Source organism: Pyrus communis, chromosome 2 (genome assembly GCF_963583255.1).
Source record: "Pyrus communis chromosome 2, drPyrComm1.1, whole genome shotgun sequence".
Taxonomy (NCBI): domain Eukaryota; kingdom Viridiplantae; phylum Streptophyta; class Magnoliopsida; order Rosales; family Rosaceae; genus Pyrus; species Pyrus communis.
Genome location: NC_084804.1, coordinates 19,598,061 through 19,609,848, shown reverse-complemented (window position 1 = coordinate 19,609,848; position 11,788 = coordinate 19,598,061). Strand labels below are relative to the sequence as shown.

At 41.2% G+C, this 11,788-nt stretch overlaps 1 pseudogene; it reads left to right on the top strand.

Moving 5' to 3' along the window:
* Positions 1-763: 763 nt before the first annotated feature.
* Positions 764-11,788, top strand: part of LOC137724921 (uncharacterized) — a 27,193-nt pseudogene continuing 16,168 nt past the window's right edge.

Here is an 11,788-nt window from a genome sequence, read left to right as displayed (position 1 = left end):
ATTTTGTTAAGTCTTAATCATTCGTATTTGTTTTATTTTTGTATCTTTAAGCTTTTGAAGTCATAAACAATTGCAAATTCGTCTAAATCAAGTTCTAGCTTCTATTTGAGTCAATTTGATTGTTTTAGACAATTTGAGTTTTTCAAAGCCATTCTGAGTCATAGTAGTCTTGTTAAGAGTATTTTAATTTAGTTTTTATGTTTTTAAGTCAATTTAGAAGGTTTTAGCAAGCCCTCCTAATCCCCGGTCTAGAACGATCCCTCACTTATCCATTCTACTACAATTGTCAAACGAGGGTTTAATTTGAGTGTCAAGTAAATCTCGCATCAAATTTTGGCGCCGTTGCCGGGGAATTAGCAACTTTGCTAATCCTTTGTCTTTATTTTTATATTTTGTTTTTCGTGCATTCTTATTTCAGATTCTTAGTTTGTTTGTTTCCTTGTTTTTTTAGGTACTGTGTATGACTCGTAGCTCTCGGCCTATTATAGAGAACATCTCCGACTTTGACGGTGATTTTGAACGCACTTTGAGGAGAACGAGGAGTCAACAAGAGCCACCACAACCTCCACCACAACCTGGGCTTGAAGAAGACGAAGTAGGTGTAGAAGAAAAGCCCACGGATCAGATTTTTGAAGAAGAACAAGCCATGGCAGCAGATAATAGAACCATCAAGGAGCTTTCGGCCTCGGGTTTGGATAATGCATTGCCTCATTGTATCCAATACCCCACGGCTGCAGAGGGGAAGACTGAGGAATTTGAACTCAAATCCAGTTTGTTACACCATATTCCGAAGTTCCATGGCTTGTCTATGGAAGACCCCAACAAACACTTGAAGGAGTTCGAGGTGGTTTGTTCGAGCATGACCCCCGTCAATGTGGATGGGAGTATATTGAAGATGAAGGCCTTTCCATTTTCACTTATGGACAAGGCCAAAGATTGGCTCTACGAACTAGCCCCGGGAACTGTGACTTCGTGGGAGAGTATGAAGCGTGCTTTCTTGGAGAAATTCTTCCCTACTTCGAGAGTGATTCTCCTACGGAAGAAAATTAGTGGTATTCAACAGAATCATGGTGAGACATTCCCGGCTTATTATGAGCGCTTCAAGGGCCTTGTAGCTTCATGTCCTCAACATCAAATGAAGGAGGAACTTCTCCTTCAATATTTCTATGAGGGCCTCCTTCCTATTGAACGTCAAATGGTTGATGCGTCAGCGGGAGGAGCATTGGTGGACAAAACACCAAGGGATGCCAAGATTCTCATAGCCAACCGAGCGCTCAACGCTCAACAATATGAAGGAGTGGGCCAAAGGGAAGCCCCACGGCAACAAAGTGTAAATGAGGTGAGTGCTATTTCTGAAATTCAATCACAACTTGCTAATCTTACTTCTCTTGTTTCTCAGGTTGTGATTGGTCCAAAAGCACAAGAACACCAAGTTTGTGGCGTGTGCTCAATTCAAGGGCATCCATCCGACAAGTGCCCTCAACTAATCGAGAATGGTGGGTGGGAATCTGCCAATGCAATTGGTTTCCAAGGACAAAATCAAAACAACCCATACTCGAACACTTACAATGCCGGATGGAGGGACCATCCAAACTTCAAATGGAGGGAGCCACAACAAGCTGCCCAACAAGGAGGATTTAGGCCAAACCCCCCTGGTTTTTATTCCAAGCCGTATGCACCCCAACAATCCCAACAACCTTCGGCATCATCTCATTCAGGTACGTCTTTGGAAAGTAATCAAGCTATGCAATTACTAACCTCTATTTCGCAGGGGTTGCAAAATCAAAACAACCGAATAGAAAATAACGAGAAGGAGATGATGGATATGAAGAAACAAATAGGGCAAATTTCTGAGTTCCTTGGACAGATTAGAGAGCAAGGAAAGCTTCCTAGCTCAACCACAGTCAATCCAAAGGGAGGATTCGAATCCGCCAAGGCCATCACCCTAAGGGGTGGAAAAGAAGTTGGGACCGAGCCAAACAATCCCAAATCTGCCCAGAAAGTAGATGAAGAGACGACACAACCTGAGGCAGATCACCCTAACTCGGCCAAATCAGGTAATTTAAGTTCAAATTCATGTACTTCACGTCCTAATCTGCCCAATGTACCTTTTCCTCGCAGGTTCATGCAAGAAAAAAAGGAAGAAAGCGAGAAGGACATTCTTGAAACGTTCCGGAAGGTGCAAGTGAACATACCGCTTCTCGATGCAATCAAACAGGTTCCAAAGTATGCTAAATTCCTCAAGGACCTATGCAATACAAAGAGAAGAAGGGCAAACAAAGAGGTAGTGAAGGTAAGCGAAAATGTGTCCGCTGTTTTGCAACGTAAACTGCCTACCAAGTGCAAAGACCCCGGTAGTTTCACGATTCCTTGTGTGATTGGACATAATCGTTTTGAACATGCCATGCTTGATTTAGGTGCATCCATAAATGTCATGCCTTATTCTATTTATGCATCTATGAATTTGGGTGAATTAAAACAAGATGGTGTAATTATACAATTGGCCGATCGTTCTAACGCGTATCCAAAAGGAGTTTTGGAAGATGTGCTTGTGCAGGTGAACCATTTAATTTTTCCGGCTGATTTCTACGTCCTAGACATGGAGGATTCAGCCCATTCTACATCTTTGCCGATTCTCCTTGGTAGGCCATTCATGAAGACGGCCCGAACGAAGATTGATGTATACAAAGGCACCTTGACAATGGAATTCGATGGGGAAGTGATTGATTTTAATATTTCTGAAACTATGAGATATCCCCTTGATGACCATTCTTGTTTTTCCATTGATGTTATCGATTCTTTGGCGCAGGTATACCTTGAAGAATTGAACGAGGACGCCCTGGAAACAACCATCACTAAGGCCATAGAGCGCAAAAATGAAGGATTTGGGCCAATGCAAGGCCACGGCAAGGAGGAGGAATTCTTTGCAATGGGTTCTAGTGAAGAAATAATTGAGGTTGTGGCAGCCCTTGAGTCATTGCCACAACAATATGGTAAGGTTCCACTCTCACTTTCAAATTCAGCTTCCACTAAGATGCTACCTTCTGTTGTTCAGGCACCATCGCTTGAACTTAAGCCGTTGCCGGACCATTTGAAGTATGTGTTTTTGGGAGAAGGCGAAACATTGCCCGTCATCATTTCATCAAGTCTCACAGCAATGGAGGAGGAGAAGCTTGTGAGGGTGCTGCGAGAGCACAAAATGGCCATAGGGTGGACTTTGGCCGACATTAAAGGAATAAGCCCTACCACATGCATGCACCGTATACTTCTTGAGGAGGGGGCTAAACCAACTCGAGAGGCTCAACGCCGTCTCAACCCTCCAATGATGGAAGTGGTGAAGAAGGAAATAATCAAGCTTTTGGATTGCGGAGTGATCTACCCTATCTCCGATAGCCGTTGGGTCTCTCCAGTTCAAGTCGTTCCCAAGAAGTCCGGAGTAACTGTTATCAAGAATGATGAGAATGAGCTCGTGCCTACACGCATTCAGACTGGATGGCGGGTATGTATCGATTACCGGAAGCTAAATGCCATGACTAGGAAAGATCACTTTCCTTTGCCATTCATCGACCAGATGCTCGAAAGGTTAGCCGGTCATGCTTTTTACTGTTTTCTTGATGGATACTCTGGATATAACCAAATTGTGATAGCCCCGGATGATCAAGAGAAGACCACATTCACATGTCCCTTTGGAACATTTGCTTATCGTCGCATGCCATTTGGCTTATGCAACGCACCGGCCACTTTCCAAAGGTGTATGGTAAGTATATTTTCCGATTTTGTTGAAAAGATCATTGAGGTTTTCATGGATGATTTCAGTGTATTTGGGAGTTCATTTGATAATTGCTTGGATAATCTGACCTTAATTTTGAAACGATGTGTTGAAACTAACCTTGTCTTGAATTGGGAGAAATGTCACTTTATGGTGAAACAAGGTATAGTTTTAGGACATATTGTTTCAGAAAAAGGAATTGCAGTAGATAAATCGAAAATAGACCTTGTACGTCACTTACCCTCTCCTACTTCGGTTAGAGAGGTACGTTCGTTTCTTGGCCATGCAGGGTTCTATAGGCGTTTTATCAAGGACTTCTCCAAGATGTCCAACCCTCTTTGCCGATTGCTTCAAAAAGATGTGCCATTCAAGTTTGATGAAGAGTGTAATTCGGCATTTAACCAACTCAAGGAGAAGCTAGTCTCGGCCCCCATTATTGTACCTCCAGATTGGAGCCTTCCGTTCGAGCTCATGTGCGATGCATCCGACTATGCATTAGGAGCTGTTCTAGGACAAAGAAGAGACAAGCGGCCGCATGTCATATACTATGCCTCTCGGACTCTCAATGATGCCCAATTGAACTACTCCACGACGGAAAAAGAACTTCTAGCTGTAGTTTTTACTTTAGATAAATTCCGTTCATATTTAATTGGTACTAAAGTAATCGTTTATTCTGATCATGCAGCTTTGAGGTACTTGCTCACGAAAAAGGAAACAAAGCCGAGGCTTATCCGTTGGATTCTTCTTCTTCAAGAATTTGATATTGAAATCCGGGATAAGAAAGGAAGCGAGAATGTAGTGGCTGACCATTTAAGCCGAATGATCCACGAGGAGCATGAACATGCCGTACCTATCCCTGAAACTTTTCCCGATGAGCAGCTGCTATCCATTGAGGTAAGTGAACCATGGTATGCAGATTTAGTGAATTACTTGGTGGCTAAACAAATTCCAAATGAACTAAACAAGCACCAACGTGATAAGCTTAAAAATGATGCACGTTTCTATGTTTGGGATGACCCTTATTTGTGGAAGTATTGCTCAGATCAAATTGTACGTAGATGTGTGCATGATTCTGAATTTCACTCAATTCTAAGCTTTTGTCACACATATGCATGTGGTGGTCATTTTGGCACACAACGCACTGCCCTCAAGGTTCTAGAGTGTGGTTTTTATTGGCCGACTATATTTAGGGATGCTAGAACCTTTTGTATGTCTTGTGATCGTTGCCAACGAATGGGTAACATAGGTACCAAGGACCAAATGCCGCAAACCCCTGTCTTTAATGTTGAAATTTTTGATGTTTGGGGCATTGATTTCATGGGCCCTTTCCCTCCATCTTATGGTTTCACTTATATCTTGCTAGCCGTTGATTATGTTTCTAAATGGGTGGAAGCAAAAGCCACCCGTACTAACGATTCTAAGGTGGTTGCAGATTTCGTGAAAACTAACATTTTTGCTAGGTTTGGAATGCCGAGAGTAATCATAAGTGATGGAGGGTCTCACTTTTGCAATCGGACCATTGAGGCGTTGCTAAGAAAGTACCATGTCAACCATAAGGTCTCCACACCTTACCATCCTCAAACAAATGGCCAAGCCGAGGTGTCTAACCGAGAAATCAAACAAATTTTGGAGAAGACCGTTGGACCAACAAGGAGGGATTGGAGCTTACGTTTAGATGATGCACTGTGGGCATATCGTACGGCATACAAAACACCCATTGGGATGTCACCTTTTCGGCTCGTCTATGGTAAGCCATGTCATTTGCCCGTAGAGTTAGAGCACAAGGCACATTGGGCCGTGAAGATTTTCAACATGGACATAGATGCAGCGGGAGTTCATAGGAAGCTCCAATTAAATGAACTTGAGGAGATTCGGAATGAAGCCTATGAGAATGCCCGGATGTACAAAGCCAAGACCAAAGCATTCCATGATAAAATGATTCGAACCAAGACCTTCACAGTTGGGCAGAAAGTGTTACTTTTCAACTCTCGCCTACGTTTGTTTCCTGGTAAGTTGCGTTCTAAATGGATTGGCCCGTTTGTTGTTACTAATGTTTTCCCTCATGGTGCAGTGCAAATCAAAAGTTCAAAGACGCAGCAAGAATTCAAAGTGAATGGGCATCGATTGAAGCCCTATTACGAGATGTTTGAGGAGCATGTCGTGGAGGAGGTACCCCTCCATGCCGTGGAACCTAGTCAAGCTTAAACGGAGGTACCGTCCGGCTGCAAGACGTAAAAGAAAGCGCTTCGTGGGAGGCAACCCATGCATCCGAATAGAGAAGAACTTGGAAACCCCTTTAAGAGACTTATTTTGATTCCTTTCTTTTTCTTTACTGCCTTTACTTTGCTTTCTTTCTCGTATTTGTTTATTTGCTTGCTCTGTTGTGACTTTCTGCTTAAAACATTAAGGACAAAGTTTGATTTAAGTGTGGGGGGGTAAACAATTTGTATTTGCATGAATTTCGTGGGATTTATTCACCTTTCACTTAGAATGTTGTTTCTTGCTGTTTTAAGCGTTTTTAGAGTGTTTTAGTGTGTTTTATAGTGTCTTGGTATAAAACTCCGAAAATTTGATAAAAATTTTAACTAAAAAAAAAAAAAAAAAAAAAAAAAAAAAAAAAAAAAAAAAACTAAAAAAAAAACTCTTCTCTTTGTTGCTATTTCGTTTCTGCCTTGTTAGGTTGTTTAATTGTTATTGTTTGTTTGTTTATTAATTGTGTGAGTCTATGATTGTAACATTGAGAAAATGTTTGATTTATTGATAGGCACTGCTAAACAAAGAAAGATGGTGCTTCACAAAGGGTGTTTGCTTGAGGCCCCACTACGTGGCTTTACTCTTGAAGCGGAAGGCGTAGGAACAGAAGGCATCGGAGCGGAAGGCGTAGGAACAGAAGGCATCGGAGCAGAAGGCGTAGGAACAGAAGGCATAGGAGCAGAAGGCATCGAAGATAGAGCATTCCAGGCCTCAATACTTGGCCAAGCGCTGGATGAGCCAGGAAAAAGGTGCCTCTGGAGGAAAGACGAGAACCTTTGACGGTCACTGTGAATCCGACCTTCAGACTCTTGCAGCTCATCAAGTTTCCTCTTCATGCCCGTCGAATAGTTGTTTGCAAGCACGTGCAAACTTCTATTCTCATACTTCAGCTGCTGGATCTCCTGCTTGAGACTTTCCACCTCTGCCATCAATGATTCCACCTGACGGGAGCGGGCAAGCAGGCGTTGGCCCATGTTGGACACAGAACTCGCACACTGAACACTAAGTGCGAGGGACTCTTGAACGGCCAGCTCATCGGACCGTCCTGACAGCAGCCTACTATCTTTCGGAGTGAGGAGGTTCCTAGCTACTATTGTAGCTGTTGTGGCGTCCTGCATCACGGAGTCTTCACCTGTGAGAGGACCGTTAGAAGAAAAGAAAGAAGGGCGCCATACGTTACCTTGACGCGGCGCGCCCGTATCACTGCTAAGGCTCAATTCCAAGCTAAGGTTCGATGAGTTTGCCATTTTTTCAAAAGTGTTCAAAGAGAAGGGATGGAGTTAAATTTCAAAGGGCCGGAGTCGATTTTCAAGAATGGGAAGTCTTCAGTGTGTGTTTGTTGTGGTGATCGATAGCTCAATAAAAAAGCCAAGGCGACGCGTCCACCAATTCAAAAAGCCGGAATTTCCGGCGTAATTTAGGTGACGCTTTCTCGGCTTTTCAGAAGGCGCGTTCAACTTTGTCAAAAGATTTCTTCTTTTCAGACAACACGTGGAGGCCATCATCACAACTACACATCTTTAGCCGACAAGCGCAAAGTTCGGCGACGCTTTCTCTGCTTTTCAGAAGACGCGTGCACCTTTGTCAAAATGAGCCGTATCTGCACTACCACGTGTCGCTCAGAAATCGAAGGGGCGCCTGCTCAGAAATCGAAGGGGCGCCTGCTCAGAAATCGAAGAGGCGTATTCAAAAATCGAAGAGGCGCCACTATTTCAAAAAGCCAGAGTTGCGGGATCAAAACATTTGTCGACAAAGGTAAAAAGTACCATCACTTGCTATTATCTCTATATATGTCGACCTTCGTCTTTTATGGCAGGGCGAACCTGAAGAAAATGCCCAACTCTCCTTCACCTCTGAGGGCGCACTCCCAGCAAAGCCTTTCGAAATACTCAATTCTTTCCTCTTCCCCAAAGATGATACCAGATGCCTGGAGTACAGATGACCCAGGAGGAAACAGCACAACAAATACTTGTGCTGATTCATTCACCGCTTCTTCAAAAGCAAAGGTATCTCATATCATCAAGGTCAAAAGCAAAAGTATCTCATATCATGCTCTTTCCCTGTCTTTTTCTTTGTCCTTGTTCTTACTCGCATGGCAAAGTAAAACAAGCAATCAGCCGGCACTTGGAGTCAGTCTTCCGTTCTGGAGCCAACTGCCTGGAATCTATTCCTGATTGCTTACCTAGCGTTGCTCTCGAGTAGTCATCTTCAACGGTTGATACACTTCCGGAGAAGGGACCACTTCTGCAAAGGGGAGCGAGTAAGGCAAGTGAAAATGATACATTGAAGCATGTGGAGACAAACATAGGCTGAGTTATCCTCCAACCCTTTTCAATACGAATTGGAAAGATTGAACAAAGAAACAGAAGAAAAGGGTATGCTCAGACCTTCGGGGAAGACCAAAAGAATCCTCCAGCCCAGTAGCACAAAGGAAAATCAATGATGGGCAGAAACCAGTTCGAGAGTAAGCCTGTGGAATCATCAAGATCAAGCCTCATTGCAATCAACAAAGAGAAGATGGAATTTACACTCCATAACCAGATTTGCGTCCCTAAACTCTTCTCTTTGTTAATTACATTTTGCCATGTTTAGTATGTTTAAGTGCTTTTTGTGTGTTTACTTATGTTTTGTGTGAATCTATGCTTAAAACATTGAGGACAATGTTTGATTTAAGTGTGGGGGGGGGGGGGGTAAACAATTTGTATTTGCATGAATTTCGTGGGATTTTATCACCCATAACTTCAAATCTTGTTCCTTGCTGTTTTAAGGTGTTTTTAAATTATTTTAGAGTGTTTTAGTGTGTGTTGTTTTATAACTCCGAAAAGCACATAAAAATTTGAAAAATTGTTTTGAAAAGCCTAAAAAGAGTGTTTTGAGTCGTTTTTGTGAGTTTGTGTCTTAGGATACCTTCCAACACAATGTTAAGGATTTGGTTTATAATTGCATGACGGTTAGAAAGAGTTATAAACATAGAGAAAAGTTTGATTTACTCTTGGTATATGCTTGGTTATGGTTATAATGTATGACTTCACATGCAATCATAAAAGAAAAAAAATTAGTTATGTAACATGCTTGAAGGAAGGAACTCAAACAAACGCTACAACCCTGAGAGACTTGAGCCTATAACGTTCTTTGGAGAGTATAATCTGTGATTTCTTGTTTTCTAAAATCGTTGCATGATCTCATTATTCTTTGCTTGGTTACTACTTAGAAGGCGTTTCATCATATAGTTCCAAATGCTAGAACTCATGCCCATTTCATTCAAAGCATGTTATTGATTTGCATAACATATATCAAGATGAAGTTGTGTAGTTGCCACCATAGCCAAATAGCCTCACTTCCCATATTTCGTATATGTTGTAAGTTGTACCCCCGTTGAGCCGTGTTAGCCCATGTTCTTTGTTAACCCACTTTTTCCTCACCTAGCCTAGTTTAGGACAATCCCCACCCTTGTTCTTAAAAGATAGTGAGCATGACCTAATTGAATTCCTTTTGAGTTACATTATGAAAGAAAATAAATGTGGGGGAGAGAATGTTTAAGTGTTTATGTTTTGAGATTCAAAAAAAAAAAAAAAAAAAAAAAAAAAAAAAAAAAAAAAAAAGAGAAAAGAATAAGTGATTGAAGAAAGGTTCCAAAACACCAATTCTGGGCGTAAATTGTCTAAATTCTCCCTTTTTGTTCAAAAGTTGAGTTTTCATTCAAAAGTGAATTCTAAGTTGATTCAAATGCTTTGCTCACTATTTCTTTAAGAACCTTTGTTTTCCATATCCCTTCTTTGTTATCCACATACCTCAAGCCCCGTTACAACCCTTGACTTCTATCTTGAGTGTTATGTGTTTCAATTTGTGGAGTTTGAACTTGGTATGAGCATATGGTGTCACTGGTTCTCGCGTCTAAGTAGTAGCATTCCATTCATGAGATCATATCTAAACTTGATTATTAACTCCAGAAATTGCGTTCTTTGTGATACATATATGTGAGTGTCATTTTCATGTTTACATCAATCTTCTCACATATGACTAGATTAGGGTGTGTAGTTAGAAAATCTGAGTAAAAATTGAGTGCATATCTTGAAAGGAATTGAGCAAATTCTCTAAGGCATGTTACTACATTCAAAACATGGTTTTAAATGCTTAATTGTGAACTAGTATATGGTGACTATGATTAAGAATGTACTTAAGTGTGAAGATGACTAAAATCTGTGGGAATGATGATTTTTAACGTGTCATGTGCATTGGAAATCCCTAAGACGGTTGTTGGAAGGTTTAGGTTGTGTTTTACTTGTTTTGTTTCGTTTGGTTTTGTTTTGTTTTCTTTCTGTTTTGCTCGAGGACTAGCAAAAGATAAGTGTGGGGGTATTTGATAGGAGCATATTCATGCGACTTAAAAGGCTTGTTCTCGTGCATTTACGTTATGTTTCTTTAGTTATTTTATTACTTTAAGCTATTTTCGTGTGTTTGTAGGTCGAAAGGGCTAAAGGAGCAAAAAGATGCATTTTGGAGCACTTTTGGGCTAAGGATGGATAGCTTATGCTTGGAGCCAAAGTGTTGGACGAAATTGAAAACCTAATTGAAGACCAAAGTGTCGGAACCTTGTTCCCTTTAGTTTTAGGATATTTAAACCTTTCCTATATCCTTAGTCGTGCATAACATTCCAACATTCCACTCCTTCATTCACCACTTATCATATCATACACTTATCTTATCATCACCACATATCATATATTTATTAGTTATCATATCATTCATTCATCTACATATCAATAACCACATATCAATAACCATTTATCTTATCACTCAACATATCATACACTTATCACTCATCACACTTCATCATTATACCACCATTCATTCTTTAAAACACATGCACATTCACACACACTTCACACAAACAACATTCACATGCAAACACAAGCTTTAACCAACAAACAAAACAGCCAACACATGCACCAAAACACCTTTGCCGTGGCCTTCACTCCCCCTTGCATTTTCAGCCATTCCACTTCATCATTACACCACCTTCTCCATCTTTAATCACATGCACCACCAATTCAACACATGCACTTGTTCCTCCATTAAATCAACCACATTCATCACCAAAGAACCTTTGTGCCGTGAGTTCCATTGCATTTCCAGCATCCTCACATGCATTCCCTTCACATTCACCCACATGCACATTCAATCATTCACACATCCACCACTCATTCTTCATCATTTCAACCACCTACATGCATTAATTATTAAACTCTTCATCATTGCATCCAGAAAATGAGCAAGAAAGCTTCCCAAACACATGCAAATCCATCCATGCCGTGGGTTCCCTTTGCTCCCCTTGTGCAATTCCAGTTTTCACATGTGTCCTAGCTGTTTTTCCATCATTCCTCCACACAAATGCTTAAACAAACAGCCATATGTTCCCTCCACTACCCCTATAAATACCCTAGCATTCATTCATTCACTCCCCATTCAATTCATATCTCATATTTCCATTCACAACACTTCACACAACACAAATACCATTCCATTGCCGTGAGTCCCACTTCATTTTCTGCATATTTTCTCTTCATTCTTCCATCTCCAACCACTCCCTACTCCATTCCACATACACCTAAAGCCCTTAAGCTCACCTTAGACTTTGTGCTACAACAACGAGGAAGAAAAGAGTGCTTAAACGTTCATACAATTCAAGTTTGAGTTGTTGGAATGTTTAGGTGTTTCTTTGATTTCAAAGTTTAAATTTAATTCTCTTTGTTTTGTACGTATGAG